At 38.5% G+C, this 13,901-nt stretch overlaps 1 long non-coding RNA gene across 1 annotated transcript in view; it reads right to left on the bottom strand.

Moving 5' to 3' along the window:
* Window positions 1-9,155, bottom strand: part of LOC125329114 — a 324,502-nt gene extending 315,347 nt beyond the window's left edge. Inside the window, exon 1 of the long non-coding RNA XR_007205044.1 lies at window positions 9,090-9,155. This is a non-coding gene — a long non-coding RNA (uncharacterized LOC125329114). The remainder of the gene's footprint in view (window positions 1-9,089) is intronic.
* Window positions 9,156-13,901: the final 4,746 nt, after the last annotated feature.

Raw genomic sequence — 13,901 nt, 5'->3', positions numbered from 1 at the left:
AACAGCTACAGTAGAGTAAACACAGACAGAGAAAGTGTCTTACCCTGCAACAGCACCTTTCACTAGCCCAACCAGCACTTCTAGAAAAGAAGGAGCAGCTTTCAAGGTACATGAGAGGAGCAGCACTGATCAAAGTTCAATTATCAATTGAGTAAACCTTTTTTTTTTTACAGAAAGGGCAATTTAAAACAAACAAACAAAAAAATCTTACCACAAATACAACTTAAGACCACTTAGAACTTAAATACAACCACGCTACAGGAGTATTTCTTGAAGAGAAAAATAATGCAGACAAATATAAGGAAAGTCCAGATTCAAGAACACAGCAGGTTATCTCACTTTTCAGCACAGGACAAACAAAGGTGAATGTGTTCTCAGTAGGGAGCACATCAGATTTTCCTTTTGGATGGAACGGTAGTTCCAAAACCCTTCCAGAATTCTACAGAAACAGTTCACTCTTGTAAAACCTTTGCAGCTATGGGTAAATGGAAAACTAATTCTAATTCAGGCAAAACATCATTTACATTTTTGTCTACTCCGAACAGGTCAATGCACCCAATTTTTAGTTTGCCATTAAAACATTACTGGCTTTTAAGCTCTGTTTGAGAGCCTATGCTGTCCCTCCAATTCTTCTTTTCTCCTTATCTACATAAACTGCATTTAACATCTTTTTGCAAATGAGGGAGTTTGATACCAACAGAAACCCAGTGCTGCAGGGTAAACAGTCCCTGTCTTATTTAAGAGAAGATATTTACAAAACAGAAAGTAAGGTATATGTAGATTTTTAACTTCTTTATGTAAGAATTAGTAGGACCCCTTTTACAAACTCTTGGCTGCATTAGGGAAATATCAATACCTTTCTATCATTTTAATGATGTCACAGGGTCAACTGAAGCTAATGGAGCTGCACTCTGGATTAATTCAGACCAAATAGGATGGTAAGTTAATTGAAGGTTTGTCACTCTTGCACAACAACACCACCACAACTAAACCTTTGTGGAAATTTCAACTGCTGCTGCTCCACCTCTCTGCCCAAACTGGAGCCCCACAGCAGTGCTGGTTGAAGAAAACATGTGCGTGTGCCTGAGCTACTGCTGAAAGGGCTGGGAGTTCACAGAACCCTGAGGGAATTCAGGCTGGAATGCAACTCCCACCTCCAGTCACTGCAGGGGGAGCAGCACCCCTGAGCACAAGGATGCCAGAGCACAGTAGTTATCTGAGATAGCAGTTAAAGCCGTAACAACTGGTTCCATCAGGGCTACCTGTGGACAACTCCAGAAGGGTCACAAAGCAATGCAGGTGGATCCTGCTCTCCCATTCTCTCCATCCACTCCTCTCTGACCCCTTTACATCAGCTTTTACCCAGCTGAGCTAACTCACTCACATCAAGGAGACTTTGACACTGTAAATGCTGATGGACCCTTTTACCTGTAACAGCATTTGGGATTTTATCTAACTGGTTAGAGGTGCTACCCTACTGCCTGGAACCTGGAGCACTGCAGGGTGTATCCCCTACAGCCTTTGCTTCTCCCTGCACTTCATGTTTATGAACAGCTGTGCAACAGAATGGCCCCAGCCCTGCCCTGCCTGCTCTGCTTCAGATACCCTTCACACACCAGTGTGAAGCATGGCTGCCTCTGCCCAAGCACAAACCCACCCATCCACACACCGTGGGCAGCAGAACCTTGTTTTAATTTATGTAAGTTTTGGCTGATCTGTATGTTCATGTCTTTTAGAAAGAGACACAGAGATAAAGAAGTCACCAAGTCAGATGAGAATGTCAAAACAGGCAGAATTTTAAAAGACTAATTTTGAAAAGCTGCATCACACACTCAGCCTCCATAATGACTGCTTTTAATTGAACCATTTCAAGTGAATTTCACTGAATTCTAATTTTCATTACCAAATGCTTATGGATCCAGGATATTCCATGACTGGGGAGAGTTTTCTTTTTTTTTCCTTTTCCTCCTGATGGACATTGCCTTGGGAACTACAGTGAAATGCATTTCTCTTACTCTGGTAATAAGGTACACATTCAATTTTAAATTATAAAAGGCAATACTTTTTTTGGTGGTGTTACTTTTAGTAACACAAATCAGGCCAGCTGGAGATGTTATTTCTACCCTGGAGAGTCTTGTGCAATGTTTTAAATTGTAAAGGGAAATAAGTGATTCTAGCTTTTATGACAACACAATTCACAGTGACTTCTCCTGGTATTATTTTTCTGGGAATTGCTGCACACTGCAGACTAACATAAACTTCTATGAGCACCTTGAGAGAAATATGCATTTAAAAGTTTATTTAGGCAAGGTAAAAGATTACACTGAGAAGAATACATTAACACACGCTAAGCAGAATAGAGCCCTATCTCCACTCTGCCTACATTCTCCTCATGCGTAAGTGGACAATTCAGTTTAAAATTCCTACTTCCACTTGGATGCAAAGTCCTAATCTTCACATTCCAGCCAAGCCCAACAGACAGATTATTTTGTGAGAATAACTGGAAACAACTAGTTTTCAGTTTTTGACAGTTTTCAACAACTTTCTTCCTGGGCAACAACCAGTGACAATAAATGACAACCTAAATGATGCAAGTGTAACTGGATTGTATAAAAAAGCTTCCAAAATAATTTAAGACTATTGCTACTGAAAATTTAATTTCTCAAGTCAAAATGGAGTAAGCATCATGAGGAGTTCTGTGGTTTTATTCAGCATTAGCTCAGTTTAGATCCTGAGATAGAGGGCACAAAATTAAAACAAGCAACTACAGGGCAAGTTGGCAAGTCTGAAGGAACAGCGCTGACACCTTGCAGAATTCTTGTGTCCTATGCACAGTTTTTTCATTCTAAATAGTTTCTGTAATGCCACTCTGCCCTCCTTCCACGTGACATGAAAACGTAGCTCCCTCCTAAACAACTGTTTGCAGACAATACCAATTCTAGTGATTTCCACATCCACGAGGGAATCAAATCGCCCCACTCGCTGCACTCCAAAGTAGAAAACAGTTTTGAAAGGAAAACAACCAAGTTCCCTTTCCACTAATAAGATTTAACAACAGATCTGCAAATACTATCAGAGAGGGATGAGAAGAACAGTTCAGAAACAGCACTCAATAGTAACAGGTGGCTGAACACAGAAACATACTGTCACATCCTTATAGTCTAAGTTCTTGGTATAACATGAGTTCCACAAAGTCCAAAAGATCTGACCCAAGCTATCTCAATGCACTTTCAGCCTACATTCCGTGATAAAAAGACCATAACTAAAGCTCAGATAAGTGTTTTGACAATGTTTTAGATTTTTAACAGGCTCTAGTTCTTTCCTCACACACTATATCCATCTTTTTAAAGTACCAAGATTAATTCAAATAAACATCCTTAAACAAATGAAATTTGAAGTCAGTTGCACATTATAATGACAAAGTGCCCTTTTTCTATCTGTTTCACTTCCCTGGCTGCATTTTCCAAACACTGAAAATAACATTAACTGTATGGACAGACAGTTAAGATAACTTTATCTTCTGGAACAGCTGGCAGGAAGCAATGCACAAAAAGAATGTACAAAGACTTCATTCTGCAATAGGAATTGGTATTTTGGTATTATGCGTATATGAAAAAATTACACCAATAAATTTTCTTCACTCAGGAGAAACATCAGCCTAATACTTCTATAGAAATGGCAGGAAACTGCTGTAAAAGAAATTTGTTTCTGTGGGGAATATGGAAAGAATTGGACTAGTGTACTGTAGACACTTATATTTATCCCTGTATCTGACTTAAATGTTATATATTTAAATAGAAGATTTGTAGATTTGTAGATAAAGCCTTCTCCCCGAATGTGTTCCCACTCCACAGAAACATCCACAGCTACTCCATTAAGACCTAAGCTAACTACTTTGACTAAAAATGAGGATTTTAGCTTTCTCACAAAATTACAGAGATTCCTCAGAAAAACATGTGAACCACATTTCCAGTTTGCTGGTTTTGCTACCCAATCCAGTACTAGGAAAAGTGTGTTTTCATGCACAGCATTCTCTGCCCTACAGTGATGATTAATTATTCTGTCTTTTCCCTTGAGTGAAGTTCAGGATAAGCAATTCTCAAGAGTTCTTGTGTATAAACATTTGCGCAAACAAACACTACAACAGAAACGCAGTAGGAGTAAAAGAGTTTGGGGGACAACTTGGTTGGTGTGCTTTGTCAACCTCCTAAAAGGAGGGGAGAAGAGATCTACACCCTAACCTGTTTAAAGTTTATATACAAAGAGCCAAAGTTAAAGCATCAGTTAAAAGGCAGCTTTCCACGCAGGAGACAGATATTCAGAGGTGTTGTATCTGATAAGTTTTGGTGGGTTTTGCGGTGAGGGTTTCATATATGACACAGATTTTAATAAGCTTTAGTTAATTGCTTCTGAAGGGCTCTTGATGGAACCAATCCCTATTCTGTAACAAAGTAACATGCAGAAGATTTTTTAGTTGTTTTTCTGAATGAAACTCTAAATTTGTAAATACAAAACTGTTTATTCCTAACGTGTTCAACAGCTGCGTTCTTCTGAAACACTGGAATGTGGAAAATACTGACAGAAGTTAGTATGGGAGAGTTGTGCTGTGCAAAGGATTCAATAGGAAAGGTGCACACGGAGCTCAAAGTTTTAATAGGACAACAGAGATGACATGCAAAAATAAGGTATGAAAAAACCCTAAATGGCAGAAAGAGAAGGGTGCACATCTCCAAAGACTGCAAGAAGCTTGGAAACAGCGACCTCTCATCACCCTGTTCTTCCACCCTCTGCACTTCAATTCCTTAATTTATTCTAATCCAACTGCAACTTCAGTCTTCTGAAGCAATCAACAAGTCTATTGCTCGAACAAACACCAGACTGATGGTTAGAGCTAAATGGTGCTCTGTCAGGTTGCCAGAATGACTCTTTAAAAGAAATACATTATTGCAATTTTAGGAAGTCCATTAAAGTCCCAAGTTCAGCTGGCCTTCATTTTCCCGTGTCAGTGTTAGGTGTGCATATGTACTAACCACAGGATGAAGGTAAACTACTGCTGAAACTATTCTAATTTATTTCTCTCAGCTTCCAAACTGTGCTAGTTCTTCCCTGCATTGCAGCCATATGCCAAAGCCTCAACTAAGATCAGGGCCCCTGTGGCAAGACTCAAATCTTTGCCTCAGAGAGATCAAGGGTTAAATAGCCAAGACTAACTAGCAGATGGGAGGAGAAATAATGGAGGAAGCTGGAGATAAATTTACCCAAGGTCACAGAGCAGGACACCAACACAACCCCTATCTAGACTTCCCTTCCTAATAGGTCACATTTTCGCTCCCCTTTGGCTGAACTTTCTTTTTTGCTGCTTTGCTCTTCAGTTATGAATAATTCATGCTCCAGCTCTTAGGTCAAGATTTCTGTTCACAAATGATAAAGTTAACCAGGCAAGAAGTCTTACGCTGCCATATGAAAAACACTGAAAAGAATGGCAAGATCAAAACTTTCCAGCCAAGAATTTTGCTGCTGGTTTCTTCAGCCACATACAATTAGAATTGTTTCTTCTTTACTGATACTGGTGTAATTAATCCTGTCTCTCTCTGTCTGCCCATGGCAAGGACTCAATGTCTGCAATTCATAGCTTGAAACATGAAGAAATTCTGCATTTAGATTAGCTGTAGCATTTCCTCTGCCCTGTAAGTATTTTGATTTTGTAGCGTTTACTGCAAATATGGCAACAAAATTTAGTAGCATAAAGGCAAACTGTGAATACTGCTCCTAATAAAAATTCATCACTTTTACATACAAGACCAGATCACCCATCCAAGTGACTTGAAGCCAGAAAGAAATTCTAACTAGTAACTTGTTCTAGATAAACAAAATTGTTGTCTTGACATTAGCCAGAGTAAGTTACTGCATTGAATAGAGTTGCCAGACATTGTTTCTGGAAGTGCTAGATACAGCTCCTATTGACTCTGTGGTAATAAACTGACATTTTTAAAACTGAGATTGTCCATTTTTCAATTACCTAAAGCAGTGTGGCAAAGAGTGTCCTTTGTCTGCCTTCTATTAATTACAGCACAGCAACCAACATGCCTTAAGCCTTTGAACAGGATGCTGGTCACATCATCATCTGTCATTCTCCTTGAACTCCACACCTAGATTCTGTACTTTCCTGGTTACATTTTCTTTGAGGGGTACAAAACAAACTACTGTATAATTCTAAATCACCCAGAAGAAAAAGGAGACCATGTAGTGATTACCAGGGAAATTAGAAGGGTACAGCTGATAGTGAGGATAAGTAATAGTAACAGTAGATTTCTTTCCATTGTCCAAACTGATGGTGCACATCTCCCACAGCAGATTTGTATACCTTGAAATTTATGGGGAGAGTGGCCCCTCTTAGCCAGCCATTAGCTTACACTAAAAACTGCAGGACATAGGGAGTCCTTTACCTAAATGTAATGAAGTATTGTTTCTAACAGAGGACAGTGTGAGTAAAGATCATCTAAACCTATTCTCTACCACTTATGTAAATTACATCACCTAACTTTAGCTCCTGAAATACACCATACCAAGTATTTAATAGTATACTTTATATAATAAAAATTCAATGTAGCATAGGTTGGTTGCTATAGTAACTGGATGAAATTGCTCCATGTGAACTAAATGAGAGTGAGAAAAATGCATGAGATCTCCTGGTAAGAAATCTGGACACTGATGTCTGATTGCAATGCACCAAGTTAAAGATTGCTCAGTACTCTTTGGACTCTATGGGTAATGAAAGAGGAGACAAAACTCCAAACAAAGAGCTGGCTGTCCCTTGGTCAGGATGGCAGATGGGATGGCACAGCTCTCTTAGGCTGTGGTTGAGTATTGTGACAAAAGCTGGATGATAAATTCTTTGGTTCCAAAAAATGGGCAGGTTTCCCTGACTAAAGCATAATTCTTGTTCCCAAACAATTTTATTTACAACAGATCCCATGCCAAAAAGTGAAAAGAAACACACAAACAACGAACCCACAAACCCAGAGAAATATCAATCTTCAAGCTGAACAGTGACTTCACTGAGATGCATTGTAAATTGGCTTGCATGTGAGTGCAGAATTAGACACAGAAACTTCTGGAGATGCTTTAGAATCCACACCATTCTGTGGTTCTATGCAAGCTGCATGTTTGGCCTCTCATTTCAAAGCTTGTCCTGCCCTTAATTCAAGTCCACATACTGTTTCTCTTGAACAGAAAAGGAATGGAAAAGGGGTTTCGAAGGCAGAAAACTCACTTCTTACTCATGTTTAAATGAAGCCAATTTTCAGATAGGATGTAGAAACAGAATACAATTGATGTTTTAAAACCATTTCTAAAAAAACTCCTGTCATTTTTTCCAAAAAGAATTTCAGGAAGTGGTAGTGGCTGTTTCAGTTCCAAGCAAATAAATGCCTGAGACCTCAGGATTAGAAGCACTGAAGAGAGGATGCTCCTACGAGGGGAAAGGCCAAGTGGTTAACTTAGTCACTGTTCACACATACTGGACGTAGAACTTAAAGGAACAGAAAAAATCCATGCAGTCTTAATTATGTATCTTTAATCTAAAAGCCTCACATTTTCCACCATTTTCATTTAATTCAAAACATAAATGCTTTATTTTTGCAGTAGTTTTCCCTGCTGTGTTGTCTTTTGAAATCCAATAGCAGTGCGAGCATATAGGAAATTAGTCTGTAGTCATTCAAAAGAGGCTGAAAGATGGACTAGCAATAAAATCAAAATATAGAACCATATTACTGTAGTAAGTATTTGAGCTAATACTATACATAATTGCGCTGCTAATGCCAGCTTCAGCTTATAGAATCGCAAGTGCACGTTAACATTGTAACACAAAATATATCAGAAATTAGATAATGAAGAATTGGTGCCAAATGTGACTTTTAACCTCTGGGAAGATAAAAGTTGTGCAAAAATCTTCTCACAGGGAGAAACCGTGTGGTACACAGTGTACTGCAACTTGTTCCTCACCATTTCCAGCACTGTGCTACCACAGGATGCACGGGAGGATGTGCAGCAACCCTTAACTGCGAGCTGATCCTTAAGTACAGTTTAACAAAAGCAACCTAAGCAAAGCAGATCTCCTCCAGCTGGAGGGGAAGGAGGAGAGATCTCAATGTTCCGTTCCAGTGTTGGACATCAGTCTGAGTGGCCAAAGTTACAATTAACACTTCTGGGAAATTAACTACTTGGAAACACACAGCAGTGAAGAGAAACAACCATTACACACAGGAAGGATTATATGAGTATGAGCTGACATTAAATTTGCTACTGAAAGCTCTGTGTTCGCATCACTTTCTGGCAAAGCAGTATTCACATATCTAAAACAAATGGGACTCACCTTCCCTTTCAACTGACACAGAAGCACAGTGGTACCTTTACGTTCCTTAAAAATGTCAAGAGGAAACAAATGTGAAATGGTTCAAATGTGAAGCTGACCCAGAAGCCTCCAAAACACAGTTTTTCTTGAAGGCATTTTAAGGAGCATCCACGCTCTGTTTTCACTGACTTCATTTATGCCAGCCAAGAAGATTCAAGACTTCTACTGGCTGAAGTGCCTTCAAAATCCGGCTACTGCTTTACACAGTTGGCTACTTTTAAGCATGGTTCTCTATCTAATTTTTGATCCAAGTAGTGCTTTACACTTAAAAAATCAGTATAGTTTTAAAACAGTGATTACTGTAAAAAGTTACGTCATATCAGAGCCATACATAAAACCATTTCTTACTAGTTTTAGAGTAAGTAAGCAAAAACACACAGGCATTTTCTGGGGTGAGAAGGGGGCTTCAGAGGGAGATGGGGACAGACAACACAGAGTTTGGATAACCAGAAGCTATGTGCAAATTTTTAGTTTAATTTATTCAGTGCTACAGGTGGGGATAAATATCAGGGAATGTAGTTTATCTATCTGCTGTGACCTGCTGTCACAGAACATGAGAAAAACAGTAAACATCTCTCAGTTTAGTACTACCATAAGGAAACTACACATACATTTTTGTCTACACAAACATTTCACATCTAGAATACCAAAAGAGAGGGCAAGACAAACTTCTTACCTCCTTCATAAATGCCTGAAGCTCCAAGAGAGACCTGGAACTTCTGTGAAGAATTTCCCACCACCTGTAAACCCACAAAATTTTTTACTATTCACAAAAAAAAGTCCCATTCATGCCCTTTGCCACTCCCAATCCCACATAATACTAAGTACTCTATTCCAAGTGTGACAGTGCTAATACCTTTAGAAGTAGGACATTTGATTCAGTGACAGAAGATGCCAGGAAAAAAAAAAAAAAGGAACAAAATACCCATACCACAAATCTGAATCAATTTGAAAACAGACTGAAAATGGATTTCCAGAAATCTTAACTTTATTATTTTTCCACTCTATGAAATAGTTTACATGAATAAACTACAATCTTCATAAACAAAGAATTAAAGTATGGTAATATAATTAATGCCAACCAGGATGTATTTACAAGAAAAGCATCTCAACTAACTTGATGAAGTTCATATTAAAAAGAAAATTGCTTGATGTAGTTAGAATTTTATGTGGATAAATTAAGACCTCGTACTTCCTGAAATGTTGAGTGAGAACCTGAAATGAAACAAAGTCTACACATATTGCGTGCTAATCAAATTAAAACCTGATTAAGTGACAAATCTCAGTTGAAAGTTGAAGCAGAAAATCCTCATCAGGGGACCAGGGCTTTTAATGGGTTCCTGCAGGCTCTACAGGATTTTAATAATTTAGTTTTTAAAAATTTCAATAATTTACAATTAGCTACCTGATGGGAAAAAATAACAGTAAAATCTGGAGATGAGACAGAGGAAAAAGTTAGCAACAAGTAGGGTGTGTCATGAATGTACAAGGACAAATACCAGCCAGAGCAGCTTGCATTTTAACACTTCTAACGCAAGCAAACATTTTGGCAAACTTAATGCTGGAAGAAGGAATCATTCTGAATTCCTGTGTCACGGGATACCAGCAGGAGCTCCGAAGTGTTTCGGTCTTGCTTGTTCTTCTTACAGAGGAACTTCAGCTCTTCAACACGTTTAATTTGAAATGGCTACTCTGGATGTGCATGTGTGCACTCACCCAAACGCACATGCACACCTACAGAACAGCATGCTCTTGCTTAGGGTAAACAAATAAGGGGGAAGCATGCTATTTACACAAAAGGATTAACATGTTGCCTTGGAGATATGATACTTTTTTTGATGGATACAAGTTCCTCACTAAGGCGAGGAATGAAATTAAACATCCCTGTGTCATTACACTCCGAACAATGTGCCAGAATCAGTGACAACCAGCAATTCTTTCTCTCCAACATGTTCCCAAGGACTGGGAAATTTATTTACAAGAAGATACTGCAAAAACTCGGCTGAAGATAACTAAAACTTCCCATAAGTCAAAATTCTGTTATTTAATTCTCAAGCTGATACTGTAATTCCATTATTACTTTCTCTCTTACTATCAAACTTTTATTTAAAATCTCTAGTTTGAAGGGGGTCATGGTCAGCATTTTAAGTATCTCCAAAACAACCATTTGCAAAACTAACTAAGTACCAAGCAAAAACACAACCTATGAGCAACCTTGAGACCAAGTGCCAGCAGAGTAATTGCAGTGAATAAGAAGCCATTTGCACTCACACTGATTTCCCTCATCAGATTCAGAAATAATGCTGGCAAATTGTCCTTCACTTTTTTTTTTCCAGCACCCTGTCCTCATAAATTCCCATCACACCATGATAGATACAACAGAAAACTCCTGCTAGGAAATAAAGGAATAAATTTGTAGAACTAAAAATTAGTTTTTCTTATGATGATCAAAAGTTTGGAATACAAACTGTTCTGAAAGGTAATGATTGTCCTTTATGCAAACAGGACAGTTTCATAAATAATAAATCATATCATATTCACTGCCACAGGCTGCCCAGAGAAGCTGTGGCTGCCTCATCCCTGGAAGCGTCCAAGGGCAGGATGGACAGGGCTTGGAGCAAGCTGGGATAGTGGGAGGTGTCCCTGCCCATGGCACGGGCTTGGAACTGGATGATCTTACAAGGCCCTTCCAACCTGAACCACTCTATCATTCTATCAGTTTTAGAGTACAACCCAGTATTTACTTCACAAGCACAGTTTCCAGGAATCAGTTTATTCGGTTCAGCCATCAGTTTATTACACAGGTTAAATAAATGAAAGTGAGGGGCACATCTCAGAGGTTAATTACAGATGTAATCACTTTTCAGAACTGAAATGCAGTACAGTTGCGTGTTGGCTATAACCTGGTGCCCTTGCTAATTGCTCTCAGAAAGTGGACTCTCCTCTGCCCTCAAGCACTCATTCACAACCCTCCCCTGCCCCAGCGCAGATGATGATCTGACAAAAAAAGCAAACTCAAAAATCAGAACACCCCCCGTCATCTTGCTATTCAAGGACACAATAAACTAATATTTATCAAGATATTTAGGGACCCAAAGACCCATACATAAAACTACCTTTCCAAATCCAGGCCTTGCTTGTCAAAAATCTACAATGTTCAAATGAATGATGGGATTCAAACTTGCTATTAAATGGCACATATGGCTCAGATGTGACTACAGCTATTAGTGCTCATATCTAGTATTTCAGCATCTCCTGTGGTAAATTATTTCCTGCAACTGAGAAGTAATTATCACAAAGTTATTGGGTTATCAGACCTCTAATGATGTTATAATTGATTTCATTATACAATTGATTTGTCACAAATGCTCATATTGCAAATGTTACTGACCTACTGCCATTCCTACAACATAATTAAAGTTTCAGTTCAGTTTAACACGTTGCCCTCCCGTGCTGCTGAAGACATCACAGAAGCCACAAAGCACCTGCAGTCACTCTGCAGCTCAGCAGCTGTATGAGACTCAGGTCAGATGGTATTTTGCCACCTATTCTCTGAATTCTTACATTCTCCATACTTCACCTTGGTGTTTCAACACCTTAACTTCGCTTCTTTATTCAGCCATGATACATTTACCCCCACTGCATCATATTTCTCTCCACATACAGAACTTATTTCTTACTCAGCAGTTTTCCTTTGGACACTGGCTACACTTGCACCAAAACCAAATTAGTTTCTGCTTCCCTTTGCCTGGTATTTTTCTTTTTGATAAAGTAATGGCCCAATTAATTCACTTGCTGGTTTTTTTCAGAGTGTTCAACTTCTGCCTCTTTGCACAATTATTTTTCTCATTCATTTCTTTCTGGAGATTTTGCTGAATCTCTCTGAGAGTTAAGAACAGACCAAAGGAGCGCAAATAAACCAGTTTTGTATTGTCTTGTTTTAGTAGACCCTTCAATGCATGCCTGTTTAGATGGGTTTGCTGCAGAATTCTTACCTTTTACAAGCTGTTGCTCTGAAATAACATGAGAAGTCTGTGAGTAACCTTTTGAAAATGAGAGCCCTAAAATCTAATACTGTTGATACCTCTATTCAAGGTTACTACCTTCATACAAACCCTAAATAAGACCCATCTTTCCCTTGTTTTTCTTGAGTGGCAATTAAAATTCAGCTGATGGAGGCTCAGGAGCCTGCCAGCACCAGGGAGTTCATATAGTTTGCATACTGACTTCTGCAAGTCTGTGAGGTCATTAAACCATCCATCTACCTACACGTTTTTTCCTGTATCTCAGAGATGTCCACACTTCAAAAACCATAGAGGATTAAAAACATTAAAGGGGAAAAAAAAAAATCAAGTTTTATATTATTCTGTCCTCTAGAATTAAGCCATCATGATTAGGAATTAGGGAACTACATAAACATAGTACTATAAAGGACCAGATGTCCATGAAAGTAGAATTTCTGCGGTGTGAGAGTTGAAGTATATCCTTTAGGTAGTAAAAAGGGAAGCTAATACCAAGAACAAATAATACTAAAAAAACCTCTAAAATACACAAAACATGAAAAACTCTAGACAAAAGTCTTTGTCAAAAAAAGTAAAAAATAGTAAGTATTTTAGGTGTTTTGGCATTGCTGTCATTTAAATTACTGCATTACTAAATGAAAAGGAAAGAAAAAAAAAGTTATGTAACACATATGAATCACCATTGTCTGCAGTGAGAAACAAATATCAAGTAACTCTTCTAAAATGAACTCTTCTTTCTATATTTAGAAAGAATTCTTGCCTGCGTAGGAATCTAAATGCCATGTCAGAAGTAGACTACATCTGACTCCAGGAGTAGAATAACCACCTGATTTGCACTGAAGATACACCAGTGTAGATCAGGAGCAACTTCACTGAAGTCAAGGAATTGAGAACAAATCTGGCCCTTCATTCAGTAGCCACATATCCACTCTCTGATAGGCAGAAAGAACATTAAGCAGTAAAGATGTACATGAATTTTAAAGGATAAATTTCAGAATCCATACTGCCGCTCTCTAACATCCTTCACATTATGTTCCCATCTAAATGCTTCTAAGGAGCACCACAAATTATGAACATTACACTCTAAGAACATATGGCCAGCTGTGTGATTGTTTGTATCAGCAGATGAGGTCTGTCAGCGGGTAGGAATCAGAGGTCTCACTTAGCCCATGTACCACTCATTTAGATCACAAAAATTATAGAAACAATAGCAGAAAGACCCTTACGAAGCAAGAGTTACAATCTCTACCTTAAAACCAGCTTTATTAGTATGGACATTTGCATCTCCCAAAACAGCATTTATCTGCTTATGAGACCCACCGATATATATATATATATATATATATATATATATATATATTAGACCTATGGACTTAGAAAGAACAGGAAGTATCTTACATCACACAAAGGTTTTGCAGAAAACCTTCCAAGCAGACCTGCCTGCCAGGCAGCTTCAGCTACAGAAT

Source organism: Corvus hawaiiensis, chromosome 8 (genome assembly GCF_020740725.1).
Source record: "Corvus hawaiiensis isolate bCorHaw1 chromosome 8, bCorHaw1.pri.cur, whole genome shotgun sequence".
NCBI classification, from domain to species: domain Eukaryota; kingdom Metazoa; phylum Chordata; class Aves; order Passeriformes; family Corvidae; genus Corvus; species Corvus hawaiiensis.
The sequence above is the reverse complement of the archived record's forward strand: the minus strand, read 5'-3'. Positions and strand labels throughout refer to the sequence as shown.